The 13,111-nt window shown below is 42.6% G+C and overlaps 1 protein-coding gene across 1 annotated transcript in view; it reads left to right on the forward strand.

Annotated features, from left to right (window-relative positions):
- The window catches only part of ATP13A3 (ATPase 13A3), a gene marked incomplete in the record, with an annotated part of 582,093 nt that overhangs the window by 404,688 nt on the left and 164,294 nt on the right, over positions 1–13,111 (forward strand).

Raw genomic sequence — 13,111 nt, forward strand, 5'->3', positions numbered from 1 at the left:
GATGTTTGGGGGCTGTCGCTGAGCAACACGGACTTCCAACTCCCTCCAAAGATTTTCTATGGGGTTGAGATCTGGAGACTGGCTAGGCCACTCCAGGACATTGAAATGCTTCTTACGAAGCCACTCCTTCGTTGCCCGGGCGGTGTGTTTGGGATCATTGTCATGCTGAAAGACCCAGCCACGTTTCATCTTCAATGCCCTTGCTGATGGAAGGAGGTTTGCACTCAAAATCTCATGATACATGGCCCCATTCATTCTTTCATGTACACGGATCAGTCGTCCTGTTCCCTTTGCAGAGAAACAGCCCCAAAGCATGATGTTGCCACTCCCATGCTTCACAGTAGGTATGGTGTTCTTTGGTTGCAACTTAGCATTCTCTCTCCTCCAAACACGACGAGTTGTGTTTCTACCAAACAGTTCTACTTTGGTTTCATCTGACCATATGACATTCTCCCAATCAGCTTCTGGATCATCCAAATGCTCTCTAGCATACTTCAGACTGGCCCGGACATGTACTGGCTTAAGCAGGGGTACACGTCTGACACTGCAGGAACTGAGTCCCTGGCGGCGTAGTGTGTTACTGATGGTAGCCTTTGTTACGTTGGTCCCAGCTCTCTGCAGGTCATTCACGAGGTCCCACTGTGTGGTTCTGGGATGTTTGTTCACCGTTCTTGTGATCATTTTGACCCCACAGGGTGAGATCTTGCGTGGAGCCCCAGATCGAGGGAGATTATCAGTGGTCTTGTATGTCTTCTATTTCTAATTATTGCTCCCACAGTTGATTTCTTCACACCAAGCTGCTTGCCTATTGCAGATTCAGTCTTCCCAGCCTGGTGCAGGTCTACAATTTTGTTTCTGGTGTCCTTCGACAGCTCTTTGGTCTTCACCATAGTGGAGTTCGGAGTGTGACTGTTTGAGGTTGTGGACAGGTGTCTTTTATACTGATAACAAGTTCAAACAGGTGCCATTAATACAGGTAATGAGTGGAGGATAGAGGAGCCTCTTAAAGAAGAAGATACAGGTCTGTGAGAGCCAGAAATCTTGCTCGTTTGTAGGTGACCAAATACTTATTTTCCACCATAATATGCAAATAAATTCTTTCCAAATCAGACAATGTCTGGATTTGTTTTCACATTTTGTCTCTCATAGTTGAGGTATACCTATGATGAAAATGACAGGCCTCTCTCATCTTCTTAAGTGGGAGAACTTGCACAATTGGTGGCTGACTAAATACTTTTTTGCCCCACTGTATATATGTGCGTGTGTGTTTATGTGTACTAAAAAGGGGGGTGGGGAAAAGCGCACCTATAAAAGAGCAAACTGTCAAAAAGCCAATAAGTCGAAAGGACAAATATAAATATGAATATTAAAAAGTCTAAAAAATAGAGTCCAAGATTAAAATGTCAAATATCCAGGAAGGTTATTTAATAACATATATTCATACAATGTTAAACAAATATGTACATGGAAAAAGATGCCAGCATCAAAAGTAAAAATATTACGATATTAAAATGGGACAAGTTAAATACAGTAATAATCCTGAGTTTATATGGATCAAATTAAAATGAACAGTAACGATCCTAATAAATATGGGACTAAAGCATAAGAGCACAGTTAATACTGGAGAAATAATATTAATAACCGAGTTTAAAAGTCTTATGCTGATGGCCACAAACTTATAAAAGAGCGTTAGTCAAAATTGACTTGGTGCGGATATTCCCTTTGTGAGATGTAAAAGACTTGTGTGCAGGCAGTCTGCGCTGCTGTTGTGAGTTACCGTCTATAGACGAACAGAGTGAGGAATCTTCAGCTGTGCAGTCAATGATGTAAAGAGATTCAGCGACTCACTGTTCGTTGCGGGGAAAAGCCCCGTTTGAGAGCTTTGTGTGTTTTCTTTTCCAACTTCCGGTTACGTGACTAGCTAACGTTCAGCTTGCTATAATATAAAAGGAGTGACTAGTAGTCAAGTGGTTGGGAAATGGGTATAAGAGCACCACAACAGGGATTACTCATATAGTTTGCTCGTAGTATCACAAAGCAAAAAAATTAACCTGTCCTGCTGTTATATGTCCCAATAGTTATGAAATAAGTAAGCAACAGTATGCGTTTCGGCAGTTTGACCTGCCTTTATCAAGTTGCTTACTTTGTGTGTAATTGATCCTTATATAGGTTACTTCCTGTTTCAGAGGTGTTAATTGGTGGGTACGTTGACCAATCATACAGTTATGGGTGTTAACAAAAAAATGGTTATATATAACCGACATTATTACTTTCATCTAGGGTTTCTGGATTTACAGAGAAGGGAATCCTATTATAACAGACATTAAAAACAAAACAAACATGAAACAGAAGATTAACCATTAGATATTTGGGTAGTTTTATCAATGCTATTAAAGTAGTTTAGCCAGCAATATATATAGAGAAAGCAACATGACCATATTGTATAATGATCTTGAACTCAAAAAATAGTAGTGATAATAAAAACATAGTTTAATATTTAAAAACTAAAAAAAGTTTTTATAAAATTTTAAAAAAGGGGGATTAGACATAATCTCTTAGTATGCGGTGTGATTTTAGAAATAGTAAATTGTGAAATATTATTAAATTAAATGATAAATACAATCATATATAAGTATATATAAATTTATAGTGATGTGGGTGTTGATCAATTTTGAGTGAAGGTAAAGAATATATATATGTTTAATGAACATATACATATTCTTAGAAAATATATTATTATGTGCACACCTAAATGTGATTGGTGTGCAAGTTTATTTTTGACAGTGCTAGAAAAGGGTGAATGAGAGGTGTGAGAGAATAGGTAGTAATAAAGGCTAAAACAGACTATATAGATCAAGTGAACTATTTAAACCATGTGGGTATAGTGTTCTAAAATTTAAAATAAACTCTGCTTCTCTTCTCAGTTGCACCTTTTCAATGTTTCCTCCCCTAGTATTAGGGTGAATTTTTACAATGCCCCAAAACTTGAAACTCGTGTTTATGTGTACTGTATATTGAGCATTTAAATGAAATGATTTCCTTATTTTGATTGTGCCAGCATATGTACATAAAAAATATTTACCGATTGGCTAATCGCAAGCCACCCTTTTGACGAAAGCAGAAATTTCAAACAAATATTTCACAAGAAACCTTGCTCCCCCTGCCTGCTTCTCTTTTTCTTCTTTGTTTAAATTTCTTCTTGGAGAATACTACTTCAGAGTAAAAAAGATCCTAATAATGTGGCTATCCATATGAACATACCTGACTTACTAAAACAGTACTTCTCCGTTTTATCCTTCTACAAATAAAGAGACAAAAGCATCATAATTCAAATGTGCATAAGTGCAGTTCATATTTTGAATAGAAGCATTTTGGAACACTACAGTACTATAAAAAATGCTTCTAATAATAATATAATGTTTTTCATCAGTATATGCACATAATGCTGCAAGTGCGCTTTGCATCCTCAGAGCAAGCAGTGCATTTATTATGTTAGCAATAACTTAAAGTGCAGTGTACTGTAAAACTGGTTTCCTCTTAATATGTTTCCAATAACTTGCAAACTTTTAAATATATTCGTAATTGCTCATTTAGGCTTATTTTTGTGTATAAAATAACTGCTCTTGCTAATTAAAACCTTAACCCAATCAAATGGGATGAACTTGCAGAGAGCACATACCTTATCTCATCTCTCTTTATACATACACACACAAAGTGTTCATTAACTTACTTGTCACTGGATATACAAAGACCATTACATAGAGTGAACACTTGAATGTTAACATTTTAATACCTCTTTCTCCAACCATCCACTGGGAGTTTGATTTCTTCTGTACCTTCTTGTTTACATAGCTTATCTATTACAAATACTGCTGTACTGAAAGTTTCAGTATAAGTGACAGTTTCAACAGGCAGAAGATGCTATTTTAAATGACACAATAAAGGTAAAGATAGATTTGAACAAGTATAGTCCAGCAGGTAAAATAATTTTGCTTATTTTAGCTTCTTGTCTGTCCTTAATATTCCAAATCATTATGGAGCAATTGTATTAGGACGTAATGCTGATCCCTTAGAAGGGCAATCTACTGACAATTTAACCCCTTCCCATATGTGTTTGCCAAGTGTTGGTGTATCCCCATACTCAGCTTTGTAACCTGTGAGTCTGTGTCTATTGCTAGACAGGGTCATGCAGCATTGCATTTGTAACAGTGTACTCAGGGATTTGTTACCCACTAGGGTTACCACTGGATAGTTCTACGGACTCCTAACTTAAAACAGTACTTACTCTGCAATTTCACACTGATTACTTTTATGCCTCCACCAGTTAAACACATACAAAGGAGAACCCTTCAATGGTCCTGTGCTTATCTGGGACATCCCTATGGATTGACTCGTCTAGGTACCGTGTACAATTTATAATTAGAATTCTCATCCTCAGCCGACCCACTTTCTGACAAAGTAGTAGAAGATGTGTCATTTTCTTTCAAATTGGAGCACGTTCTATTACAGGAAGTTTTTACTTGCCTTGCATATTGGGGACCCTCCACCTGCAGACAAACTATCTGCGGAAAAGTTTGATAAATTCTTTAAGACGGCCCCAAAAAGGCTATCTACCTTCTTGGTTCCTAATGCAGTTTATCAGCTAATTACCACAGAATAGAGCATTATATATATTCCCTTTGTTCCCTTTACCAATTTCAAAAACCAGTTTCCTTTACCCTTTGAAAAGTTATGAGAGACTATTCCAAAGTTGGACAGCGCTATTTCCATTTTGCAAGGCGGACTACCAGTACTTCTTTTAAGGACCAGATAGCAAGAAAACTTTGTTTCTTTCATAAGACACGGTGCATCCATGGAATCATCAATTACTGTTGGGAATATCACTCCTGGCCAGCAGGGGGAGGCAAAGAGCACCACAGTAAAGCTGTTAAGTTTCACTTCCCTTCCCACAACCCCCAGTCATTCTCTTTGCCTGCGTTGCAAGGAGGAGGTGAAGTTTTTGGTGTCTGATTATTCCTCCATTTCTAACGGGCTGCGTAGATTATAGTGTTTATATTCTGAGCACACCTTGTAACTCCAGCTCCGCTTTTAGAAGCGTTTTAGAAGCTGCACGAGGGTGCCAGTGTACTGCTTGGACTTAGAATATATAAAGCATACGGAATGTCAAGATTCTAAGTTAACACATGGGGAATCCCTCATCATAGATGGAAGTTTAGTGACGGAATGTTGCTCATTTCTTTCCAACTTTTGGTCACGCCCCCTACTTTTCATTATTGGAGCGGAGCAATTTTTTGTCAGAGCTTGCATTTTTTAACTCTGCCTTGTTCTCCGGCATGATAACGGAATGTGGTTGTTTTGTTTGCCTCGAATAAGCATATAGAGGTAGTATATCCTATTCTAGGTCATTTTCTATGCCTCCTGGAGTATGGTAGAATCCTTCCTATATTTGGAACTCTGTGAAGATAAGCAGGCTACGAGAGCAGTATGCTTATAAGCTAGTGGGAAATGACTTTGTGATCTTAGCAACAATGAGATTTGCTTGCAGTATGCTTATACGTTTTTACGTTTATACTTTATTTCTAACGTTTTTAAAATAAAGTTCAATTCCTTGTCACTTATATGTGCAAGTTGAATATGCGTTATCAGAGAATATGCTAGAACCTAATTTCTTTAATAAGAGCTTATGTTATGAACAGTGCTCTGTTGCTGGTATGAATGGAGGAACATTTAGTTTTTAAGTAAAGCTCATTTTCTTCTTATATGGAAAGAGTCCACAGCTGCATTCATTACTTTTGGGAAATAAGAACCTGGCCACCAGCTTAGAATGGATTTCTTCTGATCTGGTATCCAAATCTGGGTAACATTTTATACGTTATGGTATTCAAAGATAATTATGAATCTAATATGGACCTATTTTGTTGTCCGTCACACTTGGAGTGCCGTGTTCCTGTTCCACAGTGTATATTCCGGTAAGATCGTTTCATTTTTTTTCTTTGTGAATGTACTGTAATACAGATGTTTTCCTGAGACGCTACCACCTTGCTGGGCTAACTTAACATAAGGGTCTCAGTAAATCTCCTTTTAGTATCTTGGAATTAAGGGTTAATATCTCCTGAGGGGGGTTAATGAGCAGGGTTTTTTTTAATCATGTTTGTTATGTGATTCAATCTGATTATGTGTAGTGTTAAATGGGCTCATGGCTTTGGAAGTGATGCAACCTTATGGTTGGGTGTGCTTTTTTTGGACTATACAGTTCACCTTCTGGCCGGGCATGATTGCTCCCCGTCTTTTATTTCTGCATTCCTGACCGTGTGGCGACGGATAAATTCTAGTTCGCAGGCGTCTGGTAGGAGGTGGTGAGTGCCCCAGCCATTGTGGGTGTCTGATACTGAGACTGTTCTAATTTCAGATTCAGATTCTTCGTCCGTGGAAGAATCCGGATTGGCCTTGTTGACACATATCAATCAGTTATGTTCAGTGTGCCGTATTAGAGCGCCTTGTTCCTCGGCGAATCTAAGAACAGCTGAGCCGTCCACCTCTGGGGGTCCTGTCCTCCAAGAGGCGAGTTCCGTACCGCTTCATATTTCTACACATGCGGGTAAACCAGACTATGTTTATTCCTCCATGCAGGACGGCTTGTTCCCCCCGGAGGTTGCAGCATGTTTTCGCTTCCACATATTCTTGGCGATTAATCGTCTGCAGCACATGGTTTGCAGTGTGTAACCAGCTGCAGCTCTTGATTGTGTACTATCTAGCTGTTTTAGGAGACCTTTTGGGTCTTCCTCCATTGTCTCCGTGTGGGTTAGATCTCCTTTTAGGGACCTGGGCTCCCCTCTGGGAGATGGTTGTCCCTGTTAGGGACTCTCGGCGTGGTCTCCTTGGGCTTTTCTTGGGTCCTCCTGGAGCTTGGGATGCTTTCCGCCTTTTTCCGCCTTTTTCTCCCTGTCATCCTCTGTATGGAGGTGATGTGGAGACCAGCCTTGCTCGAGGGGTTTTGGCCTCACAGTATTTACTTGCCTTGTTGTCCTGAGGCTGTTTGTGAGTCTAGGGGCCCTAGGGTCGTTGTATGACTTTTCCCACTTTGGCTCCTTTGGAGCGTTGGACTCTGGTAAGAGGTGGTCCCTTCCTTAGGTCTGGACTTGCGAGTTCTTCTCGTTATCCGGGTTGATCTGGATATGCATTGATATTCCCTGTGGTCTGTTTTTTCATATCAGACGGGGTGTTACGTTCTCGGGTATTGTTTGTTTAACCCTTTTGAGTGGTATTGACGGCTTTGAGCCGTCACAGAGTTTCCCACTCTGGTGCTAATGACAGCTCAGAGCTGTCACTAGCACTCTCCTACCTTGAGGGAGATCTGGGGGCTCCCACCCGCTCCTACCCCAGCGATTGTGCCTGTAGAGTGACAGGCATCGCCGGGGCTTCCCATTTTGCACGGTGACGTCACGCACAATAACGTGATGACGTCACCGCGCAACTTTATTTATACTTGTTAAGTATAGAAGCAGGGGCCATGCTGCTTAGAAGCCTGTATCTCAGGCATCTAAGCAGCTACAGACTCCCAAGACCCACCATTGGAAAGGTAATCGCCTAACCTTTCCAACAGTGTAAGTCTGTCTGAAAAAATTAAAAAATTGTTCAAAAAATAAAAAAAAAAACATTAAAAAATCTTAGCACCCAGGTGGGAAAGTTCTTAGCACTCAAAGGGTCAAACAATTGGGGGCCCAGACCTGTTTTCTCCCTGGAGCTTCCGGTTGCTGAGGCTTTGCTCAGCGTTTTCCCTTGTGGATCCCGTTGTGGGTTTTTACCGGACTTTTAGGCTTAAGGGCTGGTTTGGGGTTCCCCAGTTCCTCGGAACTTGGGCTATGTCCTTACTTGGTCTACTTGGTCTTATTCCAAGGTGCATCTGTGTTGGGGATTGATTTTTCCTTTAGCCTGGGGCTTTGTGGCTTGTGGACAAGTGCTGCCTTTTGGCCCCATACCTTTTCTTAGGATGAGGGCTTATGCTCCTTCTTCTGGAGATGTGGTCCCTTTCTTAGGGCTTCTCCTGGTTTCAGGAGGTAGGAATTGTGGGTTAACCTTCAGTGAGAGGTGTTTTCTCTGGGTTGTTACGTTCCATCTGGAGTCTTGCTGGCTCTGTGTCGAGACTATGTTGGGCCTTTTTGTTAGATCATTGGGTCTACAGCCTTGTCGTCTGTTCTTGGAGTCGGGTTGTACCTGTGCTCGGTTGGATGGCGGGGGCCATTCTTCGGCTTGTTTTTGAGCTGGTTTTGGGGTCTGTTCCCCTGTTTTAGATCTGCCGATGCTTGGACTGGCCGGCTGGGAGTGGGTTCTAAAAGACGTCTTTTTCAGGACCTAGGTGTGTATATCGTTAGCTTCCTAGGCTTTCAAGCAGAAGATCCAGGTTTACACTACCTTCGGGTTCTGGGTGTAATCTCTCTTCTTGGGGGGGCCTTGTTTGAGGTTCTGTGTATCCCCTTTTGGAGACCTGTGTGTAGGTCTGGGGGCTGGATTGCCTAGAGTGTGCCCTCTGTCTGGGGTTTTCTTTTTTGCAGTCTGTCTTCTTGCTGGCCGCTATTCTTTTGTGTCATCCTGATGCTTTCTGCATGTTCTTGACTCAGTGTTTCGTCTAGGTTGTTAACTTTTTTTGTGATAGAATACTTTGCATTTCTCCAACATAGGTGTGTCCGGTCCACGGCGTCATCCTTACTTGTGGGATATTCTCTTCCCCAACAGGAAATGGCAAAGAGCCCAGCAAAGCTGGTCACATGATCCCTCCTAGGCTCCGCCTACCCCAGTCATTCTCTTTGCCGTTGTACAGGCAACATCTCCACGGAGATGGCTTAGAGTTTTTTAGTGTTTAACTGTAGTTTTTATTATTCAATCAAGAGTTTGTTATTTTGAAATAGTGCTGGTATGTACTATTTACTCAGAAACAGAAAAGAGATGAAGATTTCTGTTTGTATGAGGAAAATGATTTTAGCAACCGTAACTAAAATCCATGGCTGTTCCACACAGGACTGTTGAGAGCAATTAACTTCAGTTGGGGGAACAGTGTGCAGTCTCTTGCTGCTTGAGGTATGACACATTCTAACAAGACGATGTAATGCTGGAAGCTGTCATTTTCCCTATGGGATCCGGTAAGCCATGTTTATTACGATCATAAATAAGGGCTTCACAAGGGCTTATTAAGACTGTAGACTGTTTCTGGGCTAAATCGATTCATTATTAACATATATTTAGCCTTGAGGAATCATTTTATCTGGGTATTTTGATATAATAATATCGGCAGGCACTGTATTAGACACCTTATTCCTTAGGGGCTTTCCCAAAGCTTAAGCAGAGCCTCATTTTCGCGCCGGTGTGGCGCACTTGTTTTTGAGAGGCATGGCATGCAGTCGCATGTGAGAGGAGCTCTGATACTTAGAAAAGACTTTCTGAAGGCGTCATTTGGTATCGTATTCCCCTTTGGGCTTGGTTGGGTCTCAGCAAAGCAGATACCAGGGACTGTAAAGGGGTTAAAGTTTAAAACGGCTCCGGTTCCGTTATTTTAAGGGTTAAAGCTTCCAAATTTGGTGTGCAATACTTTTAAGGCTTTAAGACACTGTGGTGAAAATTTGGTGAATTTTGAACAATTCCTTCATGTTTTTTCGCAATTGCAGTAATAAAGTGTGTTCAGTTTAAAATTTAAAGTGACAGTAACGGTTTTATTTTAAAACGTTTTTGTACTTTGTTATCAAGTTTATGCCTGTTTAACATGTCTGAACTACCAGATAGACTGTGTTCTGAATGTGGGGAAGCCAGAATTCCTATTCATTTAAATAAATGTGATTTATGTGATAATGACAATGATGCCCAAGATGATTCCTCAAGTGAGGGGAGTAAGCATGGTACTGCATCATTCCCTCCTTCGTCTACACGAGTCTTGCCCACTCAGGAGGCCCCTAGTACATCTAGCGCGCCAATACTCCTTACTATGCAACAATTAACGGCTGTAATGGATAATTCTGTCAAAAACATTTTAGCCAAAATGAACCCTTGTCAGCGTAAGCGTGGCTGCTCTGTTTTAGATACTGAAGAGCATGACGACGCTGATATTAATATCTCTGAAGGGCCCCTAACCCAGTCTGATGGGGCCAGGGAGGTTTTGTCTGAGGGAGAAATTACTGATTCAGGGAACATTTCTCAACAGGCTGAACCTGATGTGATTGCATTTAGATTTAAGTTGGAACATCTCCGCATTCTGCTTAAGGAGGTATTATCCACTCTGGATGATTGTGAAAAGTTGGTCATCCCAGAGAAACTATGTAAAATGGACAAGTTCCTAGAGGTGCCGGGGCTCCCAGAAGCTTTTCCTATACCCAAGCGGGTGGCGGACATTGTTAATAAAGAATGGGAAAGGCCCGGTATTCCTTTCGTCCCTCCCCCCATATTTAAAAAATTGTTTCCTATGGTCGACCCCAGAAAGGACTTATGGCAGACAGTCCCCAAGGTCGAGGGAGCGGTTTCCACTTTAAACAAACGCACCACTATACCCATAGAGGATAGTTGTGCTTTCAAAGATCCTATGGATAAAAAATTAGAAGGTTTGCTTAAAAAGATGTTTGTTCAGCAGGGTTACCTTCTACAACCAATTTCATGCATTGTCCCTGTCGCTACAGCCGCATGTTTCTGGTTCGATGAGCTGATAAAGACGCTCGATAGTGATTCTCCTCCTTATGAGGAGATTATGGACAGAATCAATGCTCTCAAATTGGCTAATTCTTTCACCCTAGACGCCACTTTGCAATTGGCTAGGTTAGCGGCTAAGAATTCTGGGTATGCTATTGTGGCGCGCAGAGCGCTTTGGTTGAAATCTTGGTCGGCTGATGCGTCTTCCAAGAACAAGCTACTAAACATTCCTTTCAAGGGGAAAACGCTGTTTGGCCCTGACTTGAAAGAGATTATCTCTGATATCACTGGGGGTAAGGGCCACGCCCTTCCTCAGGATCGGCCTTTCAAGGCAAAAAATAGACCTAATTTTCGTCCCTTTCGTAAAAAACGGACCAGCCCAAAGTGCTACGTCCTCTAAGCAAGAGGGTAATACTTCTCAAGCCAAGCCAGCTTGGAGACCAATGCAAGGCTGGAACAAGGGAAAGCAGGCCAAGAAACCTGCCACTGCTACCAAGACAGCATGAAATGTTGGCCCCCGATCCGGGACCGGATCTGGTGGGGGGCAGACTCTCTCTCTTCGCTCAGGCTTGGGCAAGAGATGTTCTGGATCCTTGGGCGCTAGAAATAGTCTCCCAAGGTTATCTTCTGGAATTCAAGGGACTTCCCCCAAGGGGGGAGGTTCCACAGGTCTCAGTTGTCTTCAGACCACATAAAAAGACAGGCGTTCTTACATTGTGTAGAAGACCTGTTAAAAATGGGAGTGATTCATCCTGTTCCATTAAGAGAACAAGGGATGGGGTTCTACTCCAATCTGTTCATAGTTCCCAAAAAAGAGGGAACGTTCAGACCAATCTTAGATCTCAAGATCTTAAACAAGTTTCTCAAGGTTCCATCGTTCAAGATGGAAACCATTCGAACTATTCTTCCTTCCATCCAGGAAGGTCAATTCATGACCACGGTGGATTTAAAGGATGCGTATCTACATATTCCTATCCACAAGGAACATCATCGGTTCCTAAGGTTCGCATTCCTGGACAAACATTACCAGTTCGTGGCGCTTCCTTTCGGATTAGCCACTGCTCCAAGGATTTTCACAAAGGTACTAGGGTCCCTTCTAGCTGTGCTACGACCAAGGGGCGTTGCGGTAGTACCTTACTTGGACGACATTCTGATTCAAGCGTCGTCCCTTCCTCAAGCAAAGGCTCACACGGACATCGTCCTGGCCTTTCTCAGATCTCACGGATGGAAAGTGAACGTGGAAAAGAGTTCTCTATCCCCGTCAACAAGGGTTCCCTTCTTGGGAACAATTATAGACTCCTTAGAAATGAGGATTTTTCTGACAGAGGTCAGAAAAACAAAACTTCTAGACTCTTGTCGGATACTTCATTCCGTTCCTCTTCCTTCCATAGCTCAGTGCATGGAAGTGATCGGGTTGATGGTAGCGGCAATGGACATAGTTCCTTTTGCGCGCATTCATCTAAGACCATTACAACTGTGCATGCTCAGTCAGTGGAATGGGGACTATACAGACTTGTCTCCGAAGATACAAGTAAATCAGAGGACCAGAGACTCACTCCGTTGGTGGCTGTCCCTGGACAACCTGTCACAAGGGATGACATTCCGCAGACCAGAGTGGGTCATTGTCACGACCGACGCCAGTCTGATGGGCTGGGGCGCGGTCTGGGGATCCCTGAAAGCTCAGGGTCTTTGGTCTCGGGAAGAATCTCTTCTACCGATAAATATTCTGGAACTGAGAGCGATATTCAATGCTCTCAAGGCTTGGCCTCAGCTAGCGAGGACCAAGTTCATACGGTTTCAATCAGACAACATGACAACTGTTGCGTACATCAACCATCAGGGGGGAACAAGGAGTTCCCTAGCGATGGAAGAAGTGACCAAAATCATTCTATGGGCGGAGTCTCACTCCTGCCACCTGTCTGCTATCCACATCCCAGGAGTGGAAAATTGGGAAGCGGATTTTCTGAGTCGTCAGACATTGCATCCGGGGGAGTGGGAACTCCATCCGGAAATCTTTGCCCAAGTCACTCACCTGTGGGGCATTCCAGACATGGATCTGATGGCCTCTCGTCAGAACTTCAAAGTTCCTTGCTACGGGGCCAGATCCAGGGATCCCAAGGCGGCTCTAGTGGATGCACTAGTAGCACCTTGGACCTTCAAACTAGCTTATGTGTTCCCGCCATTTCCTCTCATCCCCAGGCTGGTAGCCAGGATCAATCAGGAGAGGGCGTCGGTGATCTTGATAGCTCCTGCGTGGCCACGCAGGACTTGGTATGCAGATCTGGTGAATATGTCATCGGCTCCACCTTGGAAGCTACCTTTGAGACGAGACCTTCTTGTTCAGGGTCCGTTCGAACATCCGAATCTGGTTTCACTCCAGCTGACTGCTTGGAGATTGAACGCTTGATCTTATCGAAGCGAGGATTCTCAGATTCTGTTATCG

The sequence above is a fragment of the Bombina bombina genome, chromosome 4 (genome assembly GCF_027579735.1).
Source record: "Bombina bombina isolate aBomBom1 chromosome 4, aBomBom1.pri, whole genome shotgun sequence".
NCBI classification, from domain to species: domain Eukaryota; kingdom Metazoa; phylum Chordata; class Amphibia; order Anura; family Bombinatoridae; genus Bombina; species Bombina bombina.